Here is a 14,027-nt window from a genome sequence, read left to right as displayed (position 1 = left end):
AGTAACTTATATTTATTTATATTTTTAGGTTTTATTATATTCTTATTTATTTGTGATATATTTAAATCACCATTCCACAGTGCAGCCTCTTTCTCTTTTTTTCCTATTTTTTGGTTAATTTATGGCTGTGCAATCAGCCTTAGGCTTGCCGTAGTGGTTGGTGTTATTGGAATTTTATTTTAATTTGTATTATTAGTGTGACTATTAATTAGATCTATAATTTTCTTCTGTGAGCGCCGGGATTAACCCTTTACTGGGTATCTTTCTTTTTTCTTGTTTAGGTCAAATGGTGGATATGCGCTGGATGCCCAATGAATTTGTGACTTCATCTAAACTGTCTTGTGATCCCTCCAAAAAAGTCAGAAGCCTGCACTATTAGTATATATAGGGTCTAATATAGGCCTATAGAACCGTGTGAAAAATGACAAAAGTGTAAAACACAGCAGAGTCTTCAAATTCGTTAAAAAAGAAAACTTGTTCAAGATTCAAAGAAGAGTGGCTTTCACAACTGGTGGAAACGGAAATACCATCATCGAAGAAGCAAAAAATGAAACTTGGGAGATATTTTTACTTCTAATGATGCTGGTGCTGTTGTCTGCACTGTTTGCTTGAGGGCAAATGCCACAGGAGAGTTCAGCACTGGGAAAAAGTGGGACGAAGAGAAACTGGATTACCTAAAGCGACATCTCAATCAAAAAGTGCACACTGATTCAGTAATTAAGTTACGTAATCAGAAGCGGTGGAATTTTGCGGATGCTTACTGAAACTCTCGAAATATCGTAATGTGAGATTAGAGTTGGAAGAGCGAAAGAAGTCAACGTAAGATATGGTGAAAGTGCTGATTGACAACGTCATTTTTGCTATTAAAATGAACGCGTCCATGTTGTGTGTACAAGATATCCATGACCATATTGCAAAATATGTTACGATTCCAGAGAGTTGGCGTGGCAAGAACTAGGCTTTTGAATTTGTCGAGTGCATCAACTTGGTTGTACAAAATCAGCTTACGAATGAATTGCGACAATCGGCTTTTCACACATTGTTTATAGATGAAAGTGCAGATATTTCAGTTAACAAAATGCTGATTGTGTATTTTAAGTATCGGACGGAATCTGAAAAGGTTTATAAAACGATTTTTGCCAGGATAGGGAGGTACGTGGGTAATGAGGAAAAACTACAGGCATACAGAGCCGTGCGCAGGCGTCTGCAAGTTGGCACCCGTCGCTCCATCGTGCAATTGCAGCGCAGATGGAGTGATCTGCGGAGACGACAGCCCAACCTTCTGGCAGATTTGAGGGCGGAAATTATTACTAGTAAGTCGCCCTCAAACACTATAAAATATGGCAATGTAATATTTTCTGCACACAGGAAATATGGACAGAAAAGGCCTATTTTCTGACCATTACCATACTAAACATATTATTAATGTTACTATTATTTATTATTATTATGATTATTTACTATTATATAGTTTCTAATTCTTATGGTCATTTCTTTTCAAACGTTTCATTTTATTGACACGAGTACCATTTAGCATTCAAAGCTACTGTCAGAGATGACCTAAACGGGTCCTTTCTCCTGAACTCCAGCTGCTATACCTTGTGGGTATCGATCGATAGAGAAAACAGACAACTTCAGATGTTAGGCTGAAAATGTATCTGGTTCTGACCAGCCCTAAGTCAGAGTAGCTTTATTTATGCATAGTTTCACAGACAAAAGAAGATAAGGAATACAAGGTTTCTGAAGGCATCCTGTTCAGGTCAGCAGTTTGTGGACAGGATGTGCAGCAGATGTCTTATCTCAGTCACGTAGGCCTCAAATGGGGGTCGTGGGCTCCCTGTACTGAAACTGCTGGATGTGCACATTCTTGAGAAGAGACATATTGAAGAAAAGATAAGAATGTGAGGCAAAGTTCATTAGGGAATAGTAATTATACAAAATGCATTACTTTAAGAAGTTCATAAAATGTATATCTCTCACATAAACCCCTCTTTTTATCATTTTTATAATTGCCCTGCCTATCCTTTTGGTGTGCATGAAGCACTCCTGCACCCGACCTACTTCATTCAATTCAATGGAACCTCTGATAGGCCCTTAGAGGATGGTAAAGATACATTCAATCAGGTCTATGGTTCATGTACACCTAATTCTTAAAAATAATAAAAAAAGAAAATGGGAAAGACTGAGGGGGGGAGAGTACAAAAGAGCCTTAAAGCTCAGAGAGGGCAAGATAAACATCTGATACCGGTTTGGGCTTTACATGTCTTTTGAGAGACTTTTTATTCAGAATGAGATCATTTTTGCACCTTTTCAAACAGCATTGGAAAAAACATAAGCTTAGTTTAAAAATGACATATAGCAACAACAATAAAGCGAATATCTTAGCTATCCATATTAAAATGCCTGAAATCCATGCGAAAATACCTTTGCCCCAATTGCTAGGATTTAACCATGAGAAGGCTGATGTCCACCAGCCATCATTAACCGTATCGGGGTCAAAATTCTCTTTCCTGAATTTCTCCTTCATTTCCTTGGCTTCTGTCATGTACCTGTCTATTACTTCTTCTGGATTATCAGTGTCATTTGTTACAAAGTTACAACAATGTATTCCGTATTCTGTTTCTAGGGTTAAACAGTACCCTCCTGACTGAGCAGTGATGTAGTCTAATACAAGTTGATGTTGTATTAACTGGGTTTTCATCGCCTGCAGTTCTTTTCCAACATACCTAAAGGATTTGTCATAAATTTCCGTTATGTTATCTAAAAGTCCTGCAACCTTTAATATCATATTATAGTTCGCCATGTACCCCCATGTCCCTATTGAAATGATGTTACCAAATCCAATACCCACATTGTGCCCTTTGGACTTTGCTATGAGAGGGATATGTTCAGTATCTATTGTCTTAATTTCCCTTTTTTCAAGCCTATGGTCCTTTTTATTCCTGAATACTCCTCTGAGGTCATCATGGGTCATGACATAGAATTCAGGAACCAATCTGGCCAAGTAGCATACCCCTATTGAATTTGGGGGGAGCCACCTGTAGGCATTGCGTCCACACACATAATAAACATCATCTGGTAAAAGGTAGGGGATATCATAAAACAGGCAATATGTAGATACCTGTTGTCCTAAGTGACATGACGTGTCATTTTCTGCTGTCATTGTCAAAGGCAGGCAGTGTGCCGTTCCAGGTAAGATTATATCTATCATATTGACATTTTATACACTCCTGGCTCTTTGAAAAAATAGTACCTTTTTCGGTTTTCATCTTCACTGTTTGGTTGCATTCAGAATTACAGTGTGATAAATAAGGTTGGGTGAAATTCACTATAACTTGACAGAGTGATTTAGGGACGGACCCTAAAGGGAAACTCTTATTTTGGTAACTAATGCGTATTTGGCCATATGGGGTCCATATTGACTCATTTATAGCCCTATTGGATTCTATTCCCTTATTGAAACAATATTTTGGTCTGACTCCATTCGTGTTTAGTTTTACTACTGGGTATCTGGTGGTTTTATACTTGTGGCTGACCATGCGTCCACATGAGAAGTTTCCCTCTCTCATTTTAGTCAGCTCTTCACTACTCAAAGGTATGGGAACCAGGGCTATATTTTTACTGATGGTAGGAGTACGAGAACATACCCAGCAGTTGCTGGTATTGGTTATTTGACTGATGGCTTTGTGCAAGTGTGCTATAACATTCTCTGGCTCTTCTAAGTTAGAAAAGGCTGTAGGAAAACATAGAAAAAGAACAATTTTTTAAAGGACCTTACTCCCCTTCATGGTTTTTCCTGGGTCACCGTAGCCTTTTTGTAGTGACTGGCGTGGATCCAAGGATCCTTTCCTTCAAGTTTCACAGAAGTGGGTGTAGTCAACAGAACTTGATATGGCCCCTCAAATCGTGGTTCCAGAGACCTCCTCACGTGTCTTTTTACGAAGACGTAATCTCCTGGCACCAGGGCATGTGTTCCAGTGCAATCCTCTGGATCTGGGATTGAAGAGAAAACTCAAGAATGTATGTTAGTGAGGGACTGTTGTAGTTCTTTCACATAACTAGTCAGTTCACCTTGGTGTTTCACTAAAGATTGTGGAAAATAACACCCTGTCTTTGGCGGCCCCCCAAACAGTATTTCATAGGGGCTTAGCCTGTGTTTCTTATTAGGTGTTGTCCTGACTGAGTATAGGGCGAGGGGAAGGCATTGCAGCCAGTGTCACCCTGGGAGGTACTGTTACTGTGTGACCAGGGTTGTGTGTGTTACAGATGGCGCAGGCCTTTACCAGATCACTGGCAGCTGTGCTGAAGCCTGGCGCGATCCAGTGTCTGAATACAGAGTTAATTATTGCGTCTTTTGAAACATGGGAAGGCCCATGCACTAGAGCAGCCAGTGTAGGAAAAAGGACTCTAGGGAGACAGTGTCTGTCTGTTGTGGCCCATATGCCCTCTATGTGTTCCGCCCCCCTCTTTTTCCACTCCTCTCTTTCAGATACTGCTGCTTGCTTTTGTAGGATTTTTAGCATTTTCAGATCTATAGGGAGGGTGGGGGGTGTTGTGGACACTAAATAGTGTTGTACTAGCGGTAAGTCTGCTGCAGCTCTTGCAGCCTGGTCTGCTAGTCTGTTTCCTCTTACTTCCATAGTCTGCTCTCTGGTGTGTGCTTTTACCTTTATGACTGCCACTTCTTTGGGCAGTTCTAATGCAGCAAACAACCTCAAAATGATTTCTGCATTTTTAATGGGTTTACCATTAGAGGCCATAAAGTGTCTGTTCTTCCAAATACTTTGATAGTCATGTGCAACCCCAAAGGCATATCTGGAGTCAGTGTAAATGTTAGCTGTTCTCCCTTCTGCATACTGACATGCACTTATAAGTGCTTCTAATTCAGCTTGCTGTGCAGATTGACTTGGTGGGAGGGGTTGCTGGAGTACAATATCTGTTTCTGTTGTAACTGCATAACCTGTTTTGGGAGAGCCCTCCTCATAGTACCTAGACCCATCTACAAACAGGAGTAAATCAGGGTTGCTAAGAGATGTCTCTTTAACATCCCCGGGAGGTTTAGTTTCCAGATCCATTAAGGCTAGGCAGTCATGATCACAGAAAAAAGTTTTTAGTTGTGTTTCCTGTTTTGTCACAGTCTCAACACTCTCTGTATTGTCTGTGTCTTCAGCGTCTATACTGTTACTCCCCTCTTTTATATCCATGCAACTTGGGAACAATGTTGCTGGATTTAAAACTGTGCATCTTTTTAGTGTAACGTTTGAGGGTGTCAGTAGTGCTACTTCATATTTAGTTAATCTAGCCGCTGAGATGTGTTTTGTTCTGGCTTGATTCAGTATTTCCATGACTGAGTGTGGTACCTGAATGGTGAGAGGGTGATCCAGCACTATGTCTGCAACTTTTTGTAGCAATAATGCGGCTGCTGCTACTGCTTTTATACATGTTGGGGCTCCCACTATGACGGGGTCTAATTTTTGTGAGTAGTACCCCAATGGTCTTTGTCTGCTCCCATTTGTGTTAGTACGCCATGAGCGTGCCCTTCTTGTTCATGGCAGAACAAGTTAAACGGTAGTTCATAGTTAGGGAGCCCAAGGGCTGGGGCGCTTGTGATTAAATCTTTGATCAGCTCAAAAGCTGCTTTTTGTTCAGCTGTTGACCAAAACATATTGCAACTTCTATTCATTGGAAGTTGGATCAATGCAATCTGGATTGCCTAAATGGTCTTTTTTTGCTGGAGATCTGTGAAGAAAAAAACTTTTGCATAAAGATTAACATTTATTCACTAGGAATTACAGTAACTGTTATTAATTCACGTTGAACAGCTGCTAATACGACACTTGCTTAAAAGTTTCTCTTTGTAGCTTAACTGTGACGCTATGCGTTCCATGCAATGAAAAACTGATTTCCTCAAAGAGGCAGTCCCTAATCTCACAAACAGGGAATTTCAAAGTGACGAGACCTGGGCGAGTGTTCAAAGCCACTCCTTTCTCATCATCTCTTTGTAAACCAAATATTCACACATATTTCCAGATTCTGTGATTTCCATGTTTAAAGTACAAATATATATTCACAATTCTCGCTCACAGACAACATTTTATCTCGTAACAATTCTTTATGGGCATAACAAACCCTCCTGATTTCTGAGAACATTTATCAGCGCCATTTTACACAGATAAAAACAGCTTGTAATATCTCTCCATGTAAAGCTCACTCCCACAATTCTCAACTTCATTAAAGAGAAAGCTATTTTTTCTCAAAAAAAAAATAAAAATAAAAAAAAAATTACTTTGTTCAAATATAGAAACGGCTTGTTGGACCCCAGCCAACTTTGTTCTGAAACCAGTAATAGTGATAATGTACATTATTTACAGTCTTGTGACGGACCAAAGACTTTAAAACTTCTTTTGCATCTCTTCAAAAACATTACATTTACAACTGTACAGCTTTTTCAACCTTGAAACATGTCTCTTGTAAAACGGTCAAGACAGACAAACACGGATCTCTCTCACACACAGTAAGAAGGAGATAAAACTCACATACAGAGAAAGAAAAATTAACTGCTATCTTCCAGCCTACTGCTGTGGAACTACAAGTCCCAGCATTAGATTAAATACACATTAGCTTCAACATGCTAATATCAATCAGCACTCAGGACATATTTTTCCTATTGAAAAATAGAAACATACTTGGAAGAACCATTTTATCAATGTTACATACATTGTCAGATAACAAAATAACACAGAGTGCTTCTTATCTCAACACACTGAAATCTTTTACACAGAATAAGGGAGGGGCACATCTCACTCTTCAGCTGCGCAGCATTTAAACATACATTTTTAGTACACAACCTACTTGATTCATTGTTTTAGTCATTATATCATTTAGCTTGTGATACATTTTCTATTTAATCATTGTCACTTAAATTTGTTAACTGTAACATATCACAGCAATCATTGTCATTCTCTAATTCTTCTGACATTTTACACCATGCAACACATCTGTCAAAATAACCTTTTTCTTTCAGTGCTTTCTCATTGTCTTTAATTAGTTGTTTAAAAAATGGAACCTTTAATATACCGGTTTTCAGACACCCCTGCAGCTTTGAACAGTTTTCTCATCCCTTTTGTGAAATCCTTGCCTTTATGCTTTCGCATATACTTTATGGGGTCTAGATCCCCGTACTTTTCGGATTTCTTTCCTGTCTTGGACCCTTTATTTCCCATAATGGGATTACCTTATGGTCCAATATATTTTGAATGAGAAAACTTTTATTTGTTCCTGTCTTGCTTTACAACAAGTTTGCAGCTGGTCTGCCTTTCTGAATGTTCCTGACTACTTTCATTAAAATCCATCAAAAAACACAATCACGTATACAATCAAGATTATTTGCAGGGTCAACTGTGTGATCTGACTGAGTTCTGTGGTGTTATTCATGTGTACAGATGTATCAGGTGTATGGCATAGAGAAGACAATATATCAATACATGTAACAATACAAGACAGATTACACACAAGTACCTTGATACTCTTAATAGTATCTGTTGCCAGAGTTCAGGGATCTCCGTCAATCAGACTGCAGTACCCTCGAGCTGGGATAATTCCCCCTCCACAGAGACAGCTCTAAGAGCAAAAATAAAGCTTTTTGCTCACCAGCGCTGGATTAACGTCTGTCTGTCTGGAAAGGGAGAACCCCGTTGTCGGGAGGTCTGATGTATTGGAGATCCCGGCGGCGAGCCCCCACTGAAACTGTCAGAGATGACCTAAACGGGTCCTTTCTCCTGAACTCCAGCTGCTATACCTTGTGGGTATCGATCGATAGAGAAAACAGACAACTTCAGATGTTAGGCTGAAAATGTATCTGGTTCTGACCAGCCCTAAGTCAGAGTAGCTTTATTTATGCATAGTTTCACAGACAAAAGAAGATAAGGAATACAAGGTTTCTGAAGGCATCCTGTTCAGGTCAGCAGTTTGTGGACAGGATGTACAGCAGATGTCTTATCTGTCACGTAGGCCTCAAATGGGGGTCGTGGGCTCCCTGTACTGAAACTGCTGGATGTGCACATTCTTGAGAAGAGACATATTGAAGAAAAGATAAGAATGTGAGGCAAAGTTCATTAGGGAATAGTAATTATACAAAATGCATTACTTTAAGAAGTTCATAAAATGTATATCTCTCACACTACCATTCGCTGCATGTATGTATATATTCGCTGTGTATGTTGAAGAAATTACAAAAATACACGTAAGATAACACATCATGGTCTCCAACAGGACGCCAACGCAGCTCCCAACACCACCGCCAACATCAACAGGTGGTCACACCGGAGGCGCCAAGTGGAAGCCACCAGCCATAAGAGGAGTCAGCGGTGGTGGAGGATTCGCCGCAGTCAGATGACCTCGCAACATCACCTCGGCTCTTCCAGAGCCAAACAGAACCCACCTCTCAGCAACCACAAGTGCTGGTTGAGGAAAGTAAGTACATTACATGGTAATTTTCGTATAGTTGAGGGTTTTTTTTACGAGATAGACGTAGAACATGAGAAACAGTTTTCACTGCCCATTCACAGTACAGGGCATCCTAAGTTCCCACAATGGGAAAAATGTCCTCCCCCCCACTTCTTGTCTTGTGTGAAGGCCAACTCAGCTGGCTGGCTTTAAAAATGCAACCTAGAGGGTGAGATTCTCCTTGCCAACATTAGCAAGAAAGTTAATGTATACAAAAAAACACTATTATACTATATACTTCGTATTACTTGTGTCTCCCCCTTCCCTTTAGGTTGTAAGCTCTCATGAGCATGGCCCTCTTTCCTTGTGTGCTCCTTCTACAGTTCCTTCACCCTCTATATGTCTTGGCCTGCTTCGCTAGACCTGTTTTCCCTGTTTTCTTAAGCTTCGGCCTTCTTCTTGCTGATTTCTACCATCCCTTTCACTATCTGTCAGAGATAATCTGATTTGCGCTTTACCCTGTCAGCTGTGTTTGTATATATTAGTGTATCATGATTTGTCTTGGTTCTATTTTCAGTATATGTTATGTACGGCACTGCAGACCCTTTCTGGCGCCTTATAAGTCAAAGATAATAATATTAAAAATAATAATTACTCCTACATTTATCAAAATTAAAGGAATGGGGCCAGTGTTTGGGTAACAATCATTTATGCACTATACCGAGCTTAAAAAATGCATAGCTACAGGAACCTAGAGCTAGCATTTCACCACATTAATGTATTAAGAGTGCATTTACTAAATTGTTGTCTTTCATTTTTTGCAGCTGATGAGGAGTTGATGGGTCCTCCAAGACACAGCGAGGCTTCTCAGTGAAATCAAAAAAGAAAAAAAAATATCAAAAATATAAACAAAAAGCCAAAAAAAGTAAAAAAAAAATTAAATATCTTAAAAAAAAAATGTAAATACATTTTATTGATTTAATTGATTTTTATGCATTTAATTGTTCAAATTTTTTGAGTTTTAGTTTTGAAATTAAAAATGTTTTGTTAAAAGAAAAACTGGTGTTAAGGATAAAATAGAGAATATGCGTAGGAAAATTAACGAAATTTCACTGCTACAAATAAATAATGCCATAGCTAAATTAAACCAGAGATTTTACACATTAGTTAACAGAGCTAGCAAATTACTGGCCCGTAAACTTCGCGGGAAGAATGCTATCACTAGGATCAAATCTATACGTAACCCACAGGGCATTCACATTTCAAATCCTCTCTCTATAGCAAACAGGTTTGCCTCTTATTGTGAGGATCTGTATAACCTAAAGACGTAACTCTGACGCAGCCCTCTAGTGAAGTAATTAACAATTTTCTTGCATCTGTCTCACTCCCATCCTTATCTCCTGAGGAGGCGGAGGCTCTGTGCTCGGAATGGACGGAGGAAGAGGTAAAGGCCGCTATGAAGCGTGGGAAGGCTCCTGGCCCGGACGGATTTACCCTGGACTTCTATTCCTCCTTCCAGTCCGAGCTAATCCCGGTTCTTACCAAATTGTTAAATTCTGCCACTAATGACACCTTTTTTCCGGCAGAAATGCTCAAGGCCGGAATAGTCACCATCCCAAAGCCAGGAAAGGATCCTTCGTACTGCCACAATTATCGACCTATAGCGCTTCTTAATCTAGACCTTAAATTTTTTGCTAGGATGATAGCCAACAGATTAAATCCTATTCTATCGCAGTTAATCCACCTAGATCAAGTGGGTTTTCTACCTGGAAGACAGGCCCCCGATAATACTAGGAGGGTCCTGAACATCTTAGAGACTCACTCAGCTAGCTCAGTTCCCTTATTATTGGTGTCTTTGGACGCGGAAAAAGCTTTTGATAGAATTCACTGGGAATATATGGTTGCTGTCCTCTCCAAATTTGGATTTGGAGGTTTTTTCCTTCAAGCCATAACTTCCTTGTACACTATCCCCTCGGCCAGGGTTCTCAGCAATGGATTCCTCTCCTCAGCCTTCCAGATCACTAACTGTACCAGACAAGGTTGCCCCCTTTCCCCTCTGATCTTTGCTTTGGCTATAGAACCCTTGGCTGCTAAGATCAGATCGTCCGAAGAAGTGAAGGGCACGGGGTTATCGGTAAATATCATAAGATTTGTCTCTTTGCTGATGACGTACTTCTATTTATTACAAATCCTGCGACTTCTATCCCTGCGGTATCTAGAATCCTGAAAGAGTACTCAGAAGTATCTTATTATAAACTAAACACTGTTAAAACAGAGGTTTTAGGGGTGGCCCTCACAGAAGCTTTGAATTCTTTGAAATCGCTTTATAATTTCCAGTGGTGTCCCCTTTACATTACATACTTAGGCATACGCATACCTATGGATCCTAAGCTAGTCATTGAGTGTAATTACCAGCCACTATTGGGACAGTTTGATAAGCTTGCAAAGTCATGGACAAACTATGAGATATCTTGGATTGGTAGAGTGGCAGCGGGGTAAAGATGATGTCGCTCCCGAAGATACTGTATCTGTTCCGCTCTATTCCCTTTATAACTCCTATGTCCCTTCTTAAGAAATTTTATACTATTGCGTTCAAGTTTATTTGGAACATCAAAAAGTCTAGGCTCTCTAGAGAGAGAATGTTCAGATCTAAAATAAAAGGTGGCTTAGCCGCTCCCAAACTAGAAGCATATCAACAGGCGGCTATTTTGGATCAGCTTAGAGATTGGCAGGCCTCCGCCCCACTGAAAAAACCATGGGTGGACATTGAACAGCATAGTCTCTCTCCATTCCCATTAGCAGATCTATTATGGCTGGACAAACCTAGTAGACCTAATCCAGTCTTCACATTAAGGAGCATAAGATATTCTCTCACCACCTGGGATAAGATGATGTCCCTTTTCCCAGACTACCAGCTCCCTTCCTCTAGCCTCTCTACTATAGCACTGTCACAACTAATCCCAGACCTCCGTCTTGACTCTTGGCACAGGCAAGGAGCCAGACGTGTGCAGGACCTCCTGGAGGGAGGGTCTCTTCCCCCTTTCTCTCAATTACAAGCCAAGTATGATATCTCTGTCCGCGATTTTTACAAATATCTTCAAGTAAGGCACTGGTTACAAACATGCCCCTCGCATTTGGGGGTGATGGGACCCCTCCCCCCTGGTATCAAGGTGATTCTCTCCCCTACATCCCACGCAGGTGGAATTTCCCTATGGTACCGGATACTCTTAACTCCCATTGACAATCGGGTTTTACCGATTCAAGCTGTCTGGGAAGCTGACCTAAATATCACTATTTCAGAAGAGGTATGGGGGAGAGTCTTCCTAAACATATATAAGATGTCAAAGTGTATTAACCACTCGGAAATGTTGACTAAAATTGTTCACAGGTTATATTTTACTCCAGATAAGCTGCATAAAATCTGGCCATCAGAATCTAAATATTGTTGGAGGAATTGTGGTGAAATTGGTACGCTTATGCACATCTTTTGGTCTTGCTCGAAACTTCAACCATTGTGGACCGAAATCTTTCATTTAATCTCTCAGGTCTCCAAAAATAATATCTCTCCTTCCCCAGATATGGCTTTACTTCATCTGTATCCTAAACATCTCCAGTGACACAATCATTATGTCACTGGACATATTCTCATTGCAGCAAGAGCTGCAATAGCCCAGAACTGGAAATCACCACTAATTCCAGCACTCCCTAAAATTATTAACAAGATCCAACATAGCTACAAAATGGAAACCATAGGTTTTAATCTGTCTACAGGGACTTCCTCCCCGCTTGTTAAGTGGTTTATATGGTATGAGTACTTTATGAATCACAGCTCAATCTTTGATCCGTGAGTACTGTGGAATGGTTTTTGAGTTAAGTTGGGTACTTGGGCTAGACCCACTGGTACACTTTCTATAACCGGATAGTGTCTTGTCTTGTCCCCACCTCCCCCCCTTATCCATCTGTTTTTCTTGTTTGTTCTCTTTGCCGTCTTCGGCTTATGTATACTGGGTCATAAGATGTGTTGTTGTCTGTACCAATGTTTTTTCTTATTTTTATTTACTTGTTTGATTGTTTAACTAAGCAGTGTGGATTGTTCAATATAACTTGATCTGCTGTATGTACTCTGCAACCACTGCTATGTTTGTAATATGCTTTTCTAAAAAATTCAATAAAAACCTTTTGAGTTAAAAAAAAAAAAAGAAAAACTGGTATGTGTGTGATTTGATTGACCAAATTTTCGTTTTATCATCATACATTTGAGTCAAGCTGTTGGTTAAAAGGCAATGGAGAAGAGGCCAACCAATAGGGTCACACTTCACATCCGGTATATAATGTAATAAGCCCCCCAAAAATTAACAATTATGTACGGCATAACCTCTTTCATAACATATACTGAAAACAGAACCAAGACACAACATGATACACTAATATATACAAACAAAGGTGACAGGGTAAGGCGCAAATCAGATTATCTCTGACAGATAGTGAAAGGGATGGTAGAAATCAGCAAGAAGGCCGAAGCTTAAGAAAACAGGGCTAGCGGCATAACCTCATTGGTGTTAGAGGTTAATAAAGTAATAAAATAATTCCTTCAGCAAAAGAGACTTTACGAATAAAATTGGATCATTGTTTATTTACAAAATAAGCTTCCACTCATTTTCTATGCTGAAAACTCTGATCTTAAACAGACCAGACAGGTACTTTGTGTTCCATCAAAAGAAGGTTGTACTATAATTTACACATATCATATAACAATTGGCTGAGAAAGTATATAGGTGTATCCTGATCCTCTGGAGTCTCCTGGATGCAATGGAGAAGTTGAAGAAGTCTGTGCAAGTATTTGTTGAAAATCTCTTGATTGGAAACATAATTGAATTGAATAACGCCTTCATTCCTGTTCATATCCTTTTTATCAGCTCACACGAAAGGCTTATATAATATAATATATATATTATATAATACATATGACATAATAAAATCACATCAAATATAAATGAAATACTAAAATAAGATAAAACAATGAAAATATTTTCATATTAATAAAATTAATTCATCAAAGATAAAACATCTCTGACAGGGTAAACAAAGTAGCATAACAAGGGGAATATATATTTTATGGTTTATTACAACCAGCACCATGATTCAACAATTGAGAGATACACCAATGATGTTACTATGCACTAAACAGCGTAGCGTTCGCTTCTGCAGGTTATGCAAGTATATGCTGGCGTGTACGTCCGTAAATGGGTACAATAGGAACAATTGCGCCGCAAGTCATGAAGCTCCGTATGTGAGAATACGCAGCTTGATGACTTTGGCCGTTCGCAGCCACTAAATACATGCATTACTGCACGTACGTAGCGCTCATTTTGCGTCCCTTAATGACTCAGGCCCAGGGTCTCTAACTTAAATATCCATTGCATTTCTGAGCTATATAATTGTGCTAGATAAATTTGTTCAGGAACATGAATATATATATATATATATATATATATATATATATATCTCAATGGACAGAACCAGCATCATCTTTTAAAGTCCAACCTTGCAAAGTAAGTGTCATACAAAATATTGTTTGTAGT

General features: G+C 39.5%; 1 long non-coding RNA gene across 1 annotated transcript; it reads right to left on the bottom strand.

Moving 5' to 3' along the window:
• Positions 1-1,639: 1,639 nt before the first annotated feature.
• Positions 1,640-7,792, bottom strand: LOC142158047 (uncharacterized). The gene is made up of 2 exons (XR_012692714.1): positions 7,519-7,792; positions 1,640-3,993 (listed from the first exon to the last, which is right to left on the bottom strand). It is a non-coding gene; the product is annotated as an uncharacterized LOC142158047 (long non-coding RNA).
• Between the last annotated feature and the right edge of the window lie 6,235 nt (positions 7,793-14,027).

The sequence above is a fragment of the Mixophyes fleayi genome, chromosome 5 (genome assembly GCF_038048845.1).
Source record: "Mixophyes fleayi isolate aMixFle1 chromosome 5, aMixFle1.hap1, whole genome shotgun sequence".
In the NCBI taxonomy this organism is placed as follows: Eukaryota; Metazoa; Chordata; class Amphibia; order Anura; family Limnodynastidae; genus Mixophyes; species Mixophyes fleayi.
Note: the sequence above shows the minus strand (reverse complement) of the source record. Positions and strands in the feature narration are given on the sequence as shown.